Genomic DNA, 13,962 nt, shown 5'->3' on the forward strand with positions numbered 1-13,962 from the left:
GCAAGGATTCCGCATAAGATTTTGCTCTAACACACACCTCAGGTTTCAATGACCCGCTTTCTTCAATTCTGCTCAAAGTGTACAGTAGACTAAGAAACAAAGCAGAATCAGGATTTGAAAATTCCCAAAACACTTTTCTTAAAGCAGATTTTTTTTGACCACCAACATGTTTCCCCAATTACTGAAATTCTTCGATGGTGAGGGTCCTGGCTAACTTGTTCCCAGGTATTCATGCGCTGATAAGAATCACGAATAAAGACTGCAATGTCATTCAACAAACTAAACAGTGATGCACTTTCAACTACCACCTTTGTTGTATCTGCAGGTACTAAATTCAGAATGTGTGCATAGCACCAAATGTGAATTTGCCCTGGTGATACAGTTGACAGCCAGGAAGAGAAACCATTGTATTGGCCTTGCATATTTGCTGCTCCATCGGTTGAATTGCCAATGCAATTTGTAATATTAAGTTTGCATGATTTTAAGACTTCCATTAGCAATTTAAAAAGATTTTGCCCTGTTAAAGATTCACATTCAACAACTGCAAGAAGGTTTTCATTGATACAATCAGTCACATAGCGAACAATTATGGAACATTGATCTTTGGAAGTGATGTCTTGAGTTGTATCAATCTGAATTGAAAACATCCCGGCTTCCCTTACTTCTTTTGAGATATTTTCCTGGATAAGCATCCGAATAGCTTGTATTACTTAATTGACAGTTGTTTTTGAAAGCGGGGTTATCAAAGATCCTCTTCCTTTCCCTTCAGAAGACTGCAATTTCTTGCTGTTTTCAATACATTTGGTTACATAAGCTTTCAGACAAATGTCATACTTGCTGACGAGAAGAATGAGCTCTAAAAAATGTCCATGGTCTTTCGTTATGTCCTCTAAATTACAGGCAGTCTCATCTTTATCTCCTCTATAACGCAAACCCTGCTTTCCTATAACCTTTACTATATCTACAACCTGCTGCAGTGCTTGCCACCTATTTCTTACTTGTTCTCGCAGCACAGATATTTGCTTATACAAAAGTATATCATCAACACCAGCACTGCTTGATTTCATAAAAAAAAGGCTTCGGCAGTCGGCACACACGTTGTGCATTACACTCTTCTCATGCTCTTCAATTCTTTGATGAACATGAAGCCTATCTGTCATTCCTTCAATAAAATAATTTGTTTCTTGTGACTTTGAAAAAGCCAGACAAACAGAGAAAAACATAGCTTTTTTCATTGCAGTAGGTGAGACATTTGCGACTTGTTCCATCTTTACATTTTGTAGCCTTTTTTAATATCGGATCTGGAATATCCTGCCGTGGATGATATTTGAAAAAGACAGCAAGCTCATTTTATTTGGACGAGCAAAATAATTAAACAATGTATCTATGTCTTCGGTTTGGCCTTCTAAAACATCCATAATAACTTGTTTCCTGGGTAATTCTGTGTGCCCCAATTCTCTACGTTCTTCAGTGGATAATTCTGATGTTTCATCAAAAGATTCCACTAAATCATCTTCTGTTGTTATTTGTTCTATGTTTGTTTCCTATCTACTGGGCCCTGCCATGAGATCACTGGAACTCTGTACATGAGGTGGGCTGAACACATCTGAAATTTTAGCACATTTCAGAGCATCAAGTTCCAAATATATTTCTCTCTGATTTTTTCTATTCCTCCTTTTTGTTTTTTTTTTATACAGGGCAGGGAAGATGATTCTCACAAACTTACTGTAAGAGTAGGACCAAGCCGCCTGCAGGCTTTATTGAGGGTGGCAGCCCAGCACAGCACCAGCAAAGAAATCCTACGCAATGTACATAGCCTGATACATCTTTATTCCACCTCCAACTGGTTGCCTAGGCTAGCAATCTACTGCCCCTCTCTGAATGCTGGCATCCTCTACTGAACACCGGCATCTCTATTGAGCGCCACAAGAGATGAAACACTGCAATGGAGCATTGCTCGAGCAGAGTAAGTTCCTGCCCGTGTCACAATCCCTCCCTGGAGGCCCCCACCAGACCCAATATAGAAATAGAAAACAGAACCTGGCTACGCATATCGCATAACAGATTCTCTTTCCAGTCTTACAGGCAGCTACCACTAAGCAGCATCATTATGTTCTGTGGTGAGGTCGAAGGAAAAAACGGTCTGGGAGGTCAGTCTCACTCCCTAGAGGCCCACAAGGTTGTGGCAGACAGGGACCCGCGGGTGAGAGCCAGGTGCATGATATATACAATATAATTGCATATTTTATGTCGCAGTTCTCACCCTCTGGAGCTCTCTGTCACATTCAGGGCTATCTTTATTGATTGGATCCTCAGCATACATTTTCCCAGCCCTCCCCCCATGCAATTTTGAGTTTACTGCACATTATTACCACTCACTGATATGTTGCTAGAGGTTACTGCACACCATTACCACTTACTGATTGGTTTCTGCAGGTTACTGCATATTTTTACTAATCAATAAATGGTTGCTAGAGGGGGTGGGGTCAGTGGCAGTATTGGGGGGGGGAGGCAAATGCCTGGTATGCCTCCCCCTAGTAGGTATAGCCCCCAGTACATATATGACTTATCTTGCAAAGGATTTGAATTTGAATTTATATCCATCACTCCTGTCATTTACACAGCCCTACCATATAGCACAGTCAGCCTGACCTTTCTCTGCTGCCGTTAAGCAACACAGCATAGTCACCTCAATTCTCCCAATTTATGACTGGGCAATGAAAGGCCAGCAACAGCCTGGTCAGGTGAACACTCTCCTAATGCCAAATTATCATTTTCCAGTCCAGGCCAATTTTGGCATTCCTCTCCTACATGTAAAAAAAAAACAAAACATTTTTTTTTGCTAGAAAACAACTCAGAATCCCCCAAAATTATGTTTATTTTTTTTGCAGAGACCCAAGAGAATAAAATAGTGGGTGTTGCATGTTCTATGTCACATAATATTTTTTCAGCGGTTTTTAAAATGCAATTTTTTTGGAAAAAATACACTATAATGGTTTTTAATGCACAAAGACACAATATAATACCCAATTGTTTGGTAAAATATAAACGATGATGTTATGCTAACTAAACACATACCAAGCATATTGCACTTTAAAATTGCATCCTCCCGTGGGACAGCGCCATTACGGTACCTAAAAATATCCATAGACAATGCTTTTAAGGCCTTTACAAGTTACCACTTTAGAGTTACTGTATCCAGAAGGTCTGGTGCTAGAATGATTGCTCTCACAATGATGTTTGTGGTGATAACTCACATGTGTGGTGCGATCGCTATTTACATAGGCATGTGGGACCTATGTGTGCGTTTGCACGCGAGCATGAGGGAACTTTTTTTTTTATTTCATTTTTTTTAAACAATGCAACTTTTTTTTTTTTGATCATCTTTATTGCTATTACAAGGCATGAACAACATCCCTTGAAATAGTATGGGCCATGACAGGTCCTCTTTATGGAGAGATCTGGGGTCTATTGAACTCCAAATCTCTCCTCTGGCCTCTAATGCAGCCAATTAGTCTTATTGGTTATTTCACTGGCTGGTAACGGCCAGGTAACCAAAGAGCCAAAACAGGAAGGATAAATATAGTGAGATGTGTATATGGCGCTATCTGCTCAAGGGGAATAAGAGTAAAGTGACTTGGTGCACAGATTTTGTGTATGTATAAGCTAAGATGTATAAATTCATAATTACTCACAAAAAAGCAATCACCCTATTATAGTAAACATGAACATAAGTACAAAATAAAACAGTAAAAAAATAGTAAGAAAATATAAATTATATTAAAGTGCACCGTGCTAAGTGGAAAGGAAGTGTCAGCTTCCGGACCGGATCCCTCTAACCGGAAGTGATGTGTGACGTTGTACTCCTGGTCTTGGCCACCGTGCTGCAGCTCAGTTTCAGGGTCCTGGTAATCTTCTTATAGCCTAGGCCATCTTTATGTAGAGCAACAATTCTTTTTTCCTCAGAGATCCTAAGAGAGTGTGGTGCCATGTTGAACTTCCAGTGACCAGTATAAGAAAGTGAGAGCGATAACACTAAATTTAATACACCTGCTCCCCATTCACACCTGAGACCTTGTAATACTAACGAGTCACATGACACCAAGAGGAAAATGGCTAATTGGGCCCAATTTGGACATTGTCACTTAGGTGTGTACTCACTTTTGTTGCCAGAGGTTTAGACATTAACTGCTGTGTGTTGAGGTATTTTGAGGGGACAGCAAATTTACACTTTTATACAAGCTGTACACTCACTACTTTACATTGTAGCAAAAGTGTAATTTATTCAGTGTTGTCACATGAAAAGATATAATAAAATATTTACAAAAATGTGAGGGGTGTACTCCCTTTTGTGAGATACTGTATATACTTTAAATGTAGGACACTTTTAGGGCCCAAGAACTGCCCCTCTCTCACACAGTCTGATGACATCACTTTACCTTTGTGCAGCATGCATCACTCACTATGTCAAAGAGAGACAGTTACCAAAACCAAACCCACACAGACACATCAAAAATTGTGTAAAAATCAGGTTTTCTTTTGCAAATAGTCAGGCTGGCATAGTCACTTACTTTGAAGGCCTTGGGTGGTCCTATGGCTGCAGAGACACTGTTCCCGACATCAGGCAGAAGGGGGTCTCCTCTAGCTCCTGCCTGTTCACAGTCACCTGACTCCTTCATTTTTTCTCCCCCCTGAGCTAAAGAGGAGGCTGGATGGCCGTGGAGCCAGCCGCAGTGAGCAACGCTGGCCTCAGCATCAGCCCGGCTGGCAGTGCTTTGGGAGTGGAGACAGGAGACCTGGTCAAAAGGATAAGTGTCCCTCTTTGCAGAATCGGCCGGCAAGTGAGGAAGGCCTGCCCAAGCAGCTGCCTCAGGAGCTGGGAGGGACCCAAGGTGACATACAGCCCGGCAGCCTTGTTCCACTGGGCATAGGCCCGGTCTGCCCTATACCCAGTACGGGCCTGGTGACAGACAAAGTAACACTAGACATAAAGGCAAAGTTTGATGTTAAGTGTGTGATGAATTTAGGGTCAGGCACTACAACTAGTAAATTAAATGTAACACCCTCCTAGGTAGGTGCTAGAAGAAAGAATATTGTTTTGTGATCTTTGCTGATTACCAGAGAGATTGCCAGGTAAATTTATATTGCTCTCTGACTACCAGAGGAGTGGGATCTGCTAGTGTGGTCTGCTTATGGTGCTAAGGTGCAACTCAGTTTGTCTGAAATGTTTCACACTGGTCCAATAGGGAGGCATATTGGACAGTGGGAGGAAACCTGACAAATAAGTGCACAGGCATTTAGTACAGCCCTGGTGATTGGCAGAGGAATATGCCTCGGTGGATGCTGGGATACTGTATAAAGGCCAGGGACACATGTGCTCGGGGTCTTTCAGCTGGAGAGCGGGTCCTGGAGGGAGGGGACGGATGCCCCTTCTTTGTAGAAGCTGCCATGCGGCCTCAGGTGGTCGACCTGAGGGCCGGAGAGTCAGAGAGGAGCAGAACCCAGATGTCCTGCAGAGCTGACTGGAAGGGAGACCCTGGAGAGGATCTGATTCTGCCTACATTGAGTACAGATCTGTGTCATGGGGCCTGTTCTGAGAGGGCCACCCCTTCTGAAAGCAGACAGTGGACCGGTGTCAGTCAAGGGGATGCTAGAGAGTGTTCTGAAGATGAAGTAGTTGCAACAAGTCTGTTGCTAGAGAGAGCAAGAAGACTTAATTCTTCCAAACAAGTGGCAGTATGGTTAAAGCAGTGTGTCTGCTTCCACAAATAACCTGGTGAGGCCAAGTGAGAGCTGTCCTCATCAAGTGTATATACTGTAGTTCCAGTTGGAGTATCCCACTATTCCCTTCTCGAATCCAAATTCCACAATAAATATAAAACCAAAACCCCTAGACTCCAGGATTTCCTCTGAGTTACAGCAGTGGTTGCTATCGGCAATGACTGGATATTTGCCCAAGAAACGCCATGTCTTCTCAAGTAAAGTGCTGGATTGTCAATGGAGAAAGGATGTGCTGTACTGTAGGAGAAAGTAATGTCTGCTTTACAGTAATCAGTGCAAGTCTGCTTTCAAGTCATGGTCAAGAAAGCAGTGACTCGGGATGCGTGGATTGGCGCATCAGGGGTTGCGTCAGCACATGTACTGTAGAAGAAAATGTCTGCTGTGCAGACAGTAACAGCTGGACAATTTCTAACACCAGTGAGTGAGTTGGCTTGTGAGCAAGAGTACAACCGGAGCTCAAATCAAGACATAAGAGGCAGATTTATGTGTATCTATGGCAGGGAACACAATCTAAATTGCAGTACCATTTGTGCAGGTTGAGCAGCGGTATGGCAGCAGCGAAGAAGTTACTGCACCACGCGGGAGAGAGCGCGCCAAAGAGATCTGCCTTGCAGGAGAAGCCACCGCTGGAGAGTCAGCTAGTCTGGGGATGTGGGCAGAGTCGCTGTCTGTGGGCCACCAATCTGAACGGAGGAAGGGAGCTGAGACGTCACTTCCACCGTCGGGTGTAGCTGAGGAGAAGACATCTTTGTGGAAGAGCAAAATGGCGGATGCCGGAGTGAGCCAGAGCACAGGGGCTATCCCAGGTGTTGGTGAAGAACCTGTAGAGCAGACTGAATCACAGAATCCGACCCTGTTGGACACAGCCCAAGGGATGCCCAAGGGAAGTCTGGCATTGGGCAGCGGAGGGGACATGGAGCACCCTGGACTGGTATGTGGCAGATGCCTAAATGTGTCCATGTGGCTGCGAGCGTGGGGCCAGTGTGGGCACTGCGGTGACATGTTGCTGAAGTTGGACCAGAGTGACTGCCAGCCCAGAAGAACTGTGAACTGGGAAGTAGGAACCACATCTAAACTGCTGACACCTATAGTGGCCATTCCCTTTGGGAGAGGACAGGGAGTGCCGAGAGTACCGCTGGGGCCGGGACCAGTAGTACAGACTCGCACAACCTTTTGCCAAACCAGGAAGATCCACATTTCAGAGGTGCAATGCACAAAAGTCATGAGGACAGAGCAGCGGTCATGAGGTGCATTGTTTGTGGTCACAGCAAGAACAGTCCAGGTCTTAAAGAGGCAGGGGGGTGCCAATAGGCCCAGAAGTTGAAGTCCTCAGGTTTGTCCAGTGAGGGGGAGGCAGGGGCCATTGATGTGGGATCACCCAGTTTTGAGTATAGGTATGGATCCCTGGAAGAGGGAATCAATGACTGAGGATCAGAAGTAAAGGCTGAGTGGGACTGGGGAACTGAAGGAAGAAGAAGTCCTGAAAGCTTCAGTTCACAGTGGCAGCGGTCGTTCGGATAAAGTGTGCATGATATCTAGGGTTCTTTGAGGCCTAAGCCACTAGGGTCCCAGACCTATCCCCACCCGCACCTAGGCCCGGGGCAGAATGATGCCTACTCCAAGCTGATCGCAAATGTAGAGACCCCCTACTCCCCACCTGGGGGAGGAGACCGGCAGAAACCTCAAAGGTTCTCACATTTTCAATGACTTGTCCAAAGAAAGGTGGCCATGGAGTACGGATATGATTATCCATTTGCTCCCCGGGAGGTAATGAAAGAAATCAAGAGCAAGAGGGGGGGGGGGCTTGGTGTGAAGAGGCTGTCTGGGACTTCCTATATGACCACAAGCCTGATTGGAACAAATCCAGGCCTCAGTTGTGGAACACCTTCCTAGTGCGCCCGAAGAGTTCTTTGTTACAATGTTGCTGTTAGGGCTAGGAGCCTTTTTCCCAGATCCCCTTTCTCTTCTATCCTTGCAAAAGAAGATAGGGATCATCAAAACTGCCATAGTTACATCACCTGGGAGAAAGAACTTTTGCCACAGAGGACTTCTTCTGTTAAAGCCAGGGGCTACTACCTGGAGGGGGTAAATACCTAGTTTAGAGAGACACCTTGCTACAGGACACTTTGTGAAGATCTTTTGGGCCATGGGACATTACTGTTGCTAAAAGAAGTATTGAGGAAGGACACTTTGCAAAGATACTTTTTTGCGAAGATTCCTTAGGGCCAGTGGGCCGAGTAATGTTGGAAGAAACTTTGTGAGAGCTACTACCGTGTGAGAGAAGGGTAGTGGCTCATTTTTTCTTTAGAGAGTGGGATGTCAGAGTAAAGGATCCCTTGAAGAGTTCTTACAAACACTCACAAGTCGGCAAGCTTTGCTCAGGCTCCAGAAATAATAGCCTGCCGCCAGGAGAAGATGTGTTGCCTTGGTGTTACAGAGAGAAGAACACTGTGAGCACCAGTCGAGTGGACTCCGCACTTCTTCATCCTAACTTGTGGGTCTGACTAGGATAGGAAAGAGTCAGTGCCCTAGTTATTGAGAGGGACTGTGCCAATTGCTAGTCATATGGTTCTTAGATGGAACAAGTACAAAAATGTCTAGTTAGATGTCTATATTTTTTCATGTAACTTATTGCTCTGTACACATGCTTTTTACTTTTCCCCCTTTCCAAGTTTGTGGGATACTTTATGTAAATTTTTACAGGTATTTTTGTAGGAGCGGATGGCCAGAGCCAATGAGGACATGGCTCAGTTTAGGTAGGTGCTAGAAGAGAGAATATCATTTTTGGATCTTTTCTGCTTACCAAAGAGATTGCCAGGTAAATTTATATTGCTCTCTGCCTACCAGAGGAGCAGGATCTGTAAGAAGTCATCCCACAGCAAGCCCTACGGGGACAGTGCTACATCTAAAACATGACTAAAAGCCAAAATGGACAAATGAGAGTCAAACTGTATAGGAATAACGTTATTTTTGGCCCTGGCTCAAAACAGAATACTGTATATGTGGTCAGAGTGGGAAGATGGGACGAGCATTATGGCTGCCCATCTGATCATAGGAGCTAGAGTAAGTTAAGTATGGGAGTACAGTAAATGTGGTTAATGGGATATCAGAACAAAATAAGGAAAGCAGATTTAAGGGAGATAAAACTAACTTAAGCATCAAAGAGTTAATGGTGGTGAAACTCTGCATGTGCCACATCCCTTGTATGTATAAAGAAATAATTCCCCTAAATGGTCAGGACTTTAAAGGCACTAGTGAAAAACAATTGTATATGTATATGTTAAAAACTATGTTTTATTGAGATACACCAACTGTGAGATGAATGATGGAACAGAGATTCCTACACCCAACGCATTTCGGAGAGTAACAATCTTCTTCATCAAGGGTATGGGAGGCATCACTGAGAGTTGATCACATGACGTTGCATATGAGCATTGCACATATCATAATAAAAACAAAATCAAATGTTTCTGCCTGTTCCCCTACTCTGTGACACATCACATGGCATCCATCCGTGAAAAACAGCAAAAATATTGTAGTAAATGGTTTATTTGGATGCTTATAGGATTTCTGAATTATATGTAGTTAGAGATCAAACCGATGGAATACAGGTAACACTGAGACCCAAAAAGGAGAGACTCCATCCTAGTGAATCCACTGATGAAAAATTTGATGGATATCTCCGTGACATGTAGTTAGATGTTGCCTGTTAGGAACTGCAGCTTACTAACAGGCACATCTAACTACATGTCACTGAGATATCCATTTCATTTTTCATCAGTGGATCCAATAGGACGGAGTCTCTCCTTTTTGGGTCTCAGTGTTACCTGTATTCCATCAGCTTGATCTCTAACTACATCTAATTCAGAAATCCTATAAACATCCAAATAAACCATTAGCTACAACTTTTTTGCTGTCTTTCACGAGTGGATGCCATGTGACGTGTCGCTGAATGGGGGAACAGGCAGAAACATTTAATGTTGTTTTTATTATGATATGTGCAGTGCTCATATGCAACTTCATATGATAAACTCTCAGTAACACCTTCCAAACCCTTGATGAAGGAGATTGTTACTCTCCGAAACGCGTTGGGTGGAGGAATCTCTGTTCCATCATTCATCTAACAGTTGGTGCACCAGTTCATTGCACAAATATTATGTGATGTATAATGTTTCCATGTATCCTGTGTTAATTTTTTATTTGTCAATCTTTTTTTTTGTTGTTAAACTTTTAACCAATATGCTCAATAAAACATATAGTTTTTAAGTTATACATATTCAATTGTTTTTCACGTGTGCCTTTAAAGTCCTGACCATTTAGGAGAGTTTTTTCTTTATAAACTAACTCAAGCAGGTAAATAAGTTAAAAGACAGTGAGAGAACGATATGCATGTATTGCATAAGGGGAAAATGTAAGCGATTTTAGAGAGATAATTTGTATGTGTGTGCATGCTGGAACTTTTAGTCCACATCTTGTGTGTGTCCTGTTAGTTCTGTGCAGACATGACCCCCTCCCTTACCCCCTCCCTCTTCTTTTTTCATGAAACAATGTTCTGGATGAGACATTAGTGGCAAGGACACCCATGATATGACTACACGTATATAACAACAATATGTTCCGGGTTAATTAATTTGATAAACAATGTGATCACAGTTATTTTGAATCTGTTTTCCAAAAAATGGTAAAATTAAGGTTACATTTAAAAGTGCACACAGTATAGAGAAACACAAAATAAATATCCTTTGATAGTGGAAACAGTGCATTTAAAAATAAGGGAAATTAAGTAAAACGTCCTCCTTTAACCACTTCCTGCGAGTCGACGTAGCCCTACGCCTGCTCAGTGAAGTGGTTGTACTGGGGTGATGCCTGCAGCTAGATGCATAATCCTGTAACAATTTTTTAGAGCTGGCGGTCGGCTTTCAGGTGATAATGGCTGATGTGACCCTTCTGTGGCTCTGCCCGGGTCTCCCGGTGGACGTCCGCCAGCTGGTTGGAGTCCCGATCAAAGCCGAATTTAACTTTGATCGGGTCTCCGAAGTAGTAACCCGGTAGCGGCGTAATGAAGTCATGTCCGGGTTACTCGGCGGCTAAAGGCGCCGAATTTAAAGAACTGTCAGCATTCAAAGATACAGATTTTGGCATTTTGAATACATTGAAGTGCAGTGAAGGGGTCTGGGGTCTTTTAGACCCCCGATCCCTCTATAAAGAGTACCTGTCACAAGGAATGTTTACATTGCTTGTAAAAGCAATAAAAGTGATCAGATTTTTTTTTTAAAACTGTGCTAAAATTTTAAAAAAAATTAATAAAATAAATAGGAAAAAAAAATGTAAAGCGCCCCCGACACCCTGAGCTCGCGCACGAAAGAAAACGCATATGTAAGTCACGTCTGCAAATGAAAGCGCTGTTCAAAGCACACATGTGAGGTATCGCCGCGATCGCCAGAGCGAGAGCAATATGTCTAAAAATAGAACTACTCTGTAACACGAAACTGGTAACCATTAAAAATGTTAAAGCGACACCTATGGATATTTTTATGTACCGTAGTTTGTCGCCATTCTGCGAGTGTGCGCAATTTTAAACCGTAACATGTTATGTATCTATTTATTCAGCGTGACATCATCTTTCACCAAAAAATTGGCAAAATTTACTGTTTAGTTTTTTTAAATGCAGTGAAATCTATTTTTTCCTAAGAAATTGCATTTGAAAGACCATTGCGCAAATACCACGTGACAAAAAATATTGCCACAACCGCCATTTTATTCTCCGGAGTCTTTGCTAAAAAAAAAAAAAAAATATATATATATATATATATATATATATATATATATATATATAATGTTTGGGGGTTCTAAGTAATTTTCTAGCTAAAAATACAGATTTTAAATTGTAAACAACATGTGTCAGAAATGGGCTCGGTCCAGAAGTGGTTAAAGAGATACTATATATCTGTGGAGATATATTAGAATTAGGGCTCTTTCACACGGGCGTTCCGTATGTCCGTTTTTCATCCCATCCGTTTGCGGATGAAAAACGGACATAATGTATCTCTATGTAAATACGGATGTCAGAGGATGATCATCCTCTGACATCTGTTTTTTGTCAGTTCAGTTCAGTTCAGTTTTTTTGAACGGAGGAGAACCCTATTTTTTCTTCCTTTCAAAAAACGGAACTGAAGCAAAAACGGATGTCAGTGGTGTCATCCGCAGACATCCGTATTTACATAGACATGCATTATGTCAGTTTTTCATCCGCAAACGGATGGGATAAAAAACGGACATACGGACCGGATGACACAAGTGTCATCCGTGTCCGTTACAAAAAAAAAAAAAGGACCTGATCGGGCAAAAAAAAAGGAACGCCCGTGTGAAAGAGCCCTTAGGGTGTGATATTGAGATTATCACTTGATTATTGATTTCTGATATGATGTTAACAATTTTATTAATAATATCGATAGATTGTAATTGGTTTAGACAACCTTTGGTTAGAAATGAAATATAGGTTATTGGAAAATTTTTAAAATGGAGTTAGTTTTGATTAAGATTAAGGAATACAGCTGCCATATTACTTAACAAAGCCAAGATGGATGGGATACATGGGAATTTTCTACAAAAGATAAACTCTAAATGTCTGATAATAATTAATATGTGGTCCATTATGTAAGAGTAAAAAATAAAATTAAAATATAACAGATCCATCATGCCAAGTCCAAACACCCTGCTAGGATAGATGCCACTTGCAGCCAGCTGTTTTATAGTTTTTGATCTGGCTGATGATTTTTCTGTTCTTTCATATACAGATGGTTGGTAGTTTTGTTTTTATATTTTTTTATTTTTGAAATTCAAAGCAGAATGTGTGGATTGTAAAATGATGTGCCCCTATTCCTTGTAAGTGCAGTTGAAAGCTGAACAAAACCAGTGATTTACAGATATCTCTGCATGACCGCACGGTATTGTTATCATTTATTATGTTATGACATCAGGAAAATAATGTCAGATGGAAACGAAGGACTTGTGTCATCTTGCTAAAACTAACAACAGCGCAAGCAAAGAGAAATTATAATATTGCCAGGAAAAGGTTGTCTTTTTGAAACATGAAACTGGAGCTCTTATACAAACAGCATGATAGAAAAAAGCAAGCCATTGTAATATATTTCATAAGTAGTGTTGAGCGAACACGGACTGTATTATTCGTGTTCGTACCGAATAATTGGATTTTTGTTACCCGAACACGGACACGGACACTTTACTGTATGTTCGGGTAAAAAATCCGTGTTCGGTCGTTTTATTTCCGGGTTTTGCATGTTTTGGCGCTCTTTTCATGGCGGGCTTTCAACAGCCAATCAACAATCGTTTAACTGGTGTGCCTTAAGCTATCCCAGCCATGCCTGCAAATGTATGAGTAGCTGTGATTGGCCGTCTGAAGCATGTGACCAAGTCTTTATAAGTTCGAGGCAGCCGCAGCGGCGTCATTCTGCTGCTTAGCTCAGGGACAGAGCACACATACGTGCTGGCTGCTGATTAGGGAAAGACAGATAGGGAAAACAAATTGGTGTCCGGATAGAATTTAGGGTCAGGTCGGAGTGTTTAGGCAGGGCGAGTTGTAGGCATTTTAGGGATAGAGTCTGCTGAATTATAGGGTCAGTGTGTTCTACAAACTACAATCGATATTGCTGTGTGGGGTGGGGTCTGCACTTAATCCTGATCTACGATCTCTTATCAATCCTGTTAGGGAGAGGCTGCTGCTGAATTATAGGGTCAGTGTGTTCTACAAACTACAATCGATATTGCTGTGTGGGGTGGGGTCTGCACTTAGTCCCGATCTACGATCTCTTCTCAATCCTGTTAGGGAGAGGCGGCTGCTGCTGAATTTTAGAGAAAGTGTGTTCTACAAACTACAATCGATATTGCTGTGTGGTGTGGGATAGGAGATAGGCAGGTGTCAGTGATCCACATCCATTTTTCTGTGTGTGGGCTGCAGTGAACACAATCTTTTTGGGGTGCAGTGAACACAATCCTTTTGGGGTGCAGTGAACAAAATCTTTGTGGGGTACAGTGAACACAATCTTTGTGGGGTGCAGTGAACAAAATCTTTGGGGGGTACAGTGAACACAATCTTTGTGGGGTACAGTGAACAGAATCTTTGTGGGGTGCAGTGAAGACAATCCTTTTGGGGTGCAGTAA

The sequence above is a fragment of the Pelophylax lessonae genome, assembly GCF_965119305.1.
Source record: "Pelophylax lessonae genome assembly, chromosome: 4".
In the NCBI taxonomy this organism is placed as follows: Eukaryota; Metazoa; Chordata; class Amphibia; order Anura; family Ranidae; genus Pelophylax; species Pelophylax lessonae.